Consider the following 564-nt stretch of genomic DNA (forward strand, 5'->3'; position numbering starts at 1 on the left):
CATCCCGCGTAAAAGAGATTAAATTCTCTTACCAAAAAGGGACCACCGAACGAACGTCTGAATAACCAGCGTAACAGCGACTCAGTCATTTACCTGCTTTTCAGACCTGTCAGTTCGTTCGACCCGATTCCAAACGCCAAGAGGCGTTTAATTTCGGGAAAATTAAAGATAGTTGTTGCACCCTTCCGTCGACTCATCCTTCCTCGAGTCTGGACGTAACAGTATTATAAAGAATAAAAATTTGTAGTGATATATATAAGAGCTGTCCATAAAGAAACCGAACTTTAAAAAAGCGCCCGAATGCGATGACGTGGGGCCATCTGCCTTGTGACACTTTGTAGTGAGATTCATTAGCAACTTTCTCACACCACGAGCATAAAGTGTCGTAAATATAAGCAGAAATTATCGTTAATAATTCACGTAAAAGCGGAAAGAAAAGAATTACAAGAGTAAGTGCAAATGCATGTCTTTGGAAACTCGATAGAACTAAAGATAGAAGAAAGAAGGAAAAACATGACGAAGCGCAATTACGTACGGCACAATGAGTCCAATCAGACAGCCAGG

This window comes from Formica exsecta, unplaced genomic scaffold, assembly GCF_003651465.1.
Source record: "Formica exsecta isolate Colony F162 unplaced genomic scaffold, ASM365146v1 scaffold939, whole genome shotgun sequence".
NCBI lineage: Eukaryota > Metazoa > Arthropoda > Insecta > Hymenoptera > Formicidae > Formica > Formica exsecta.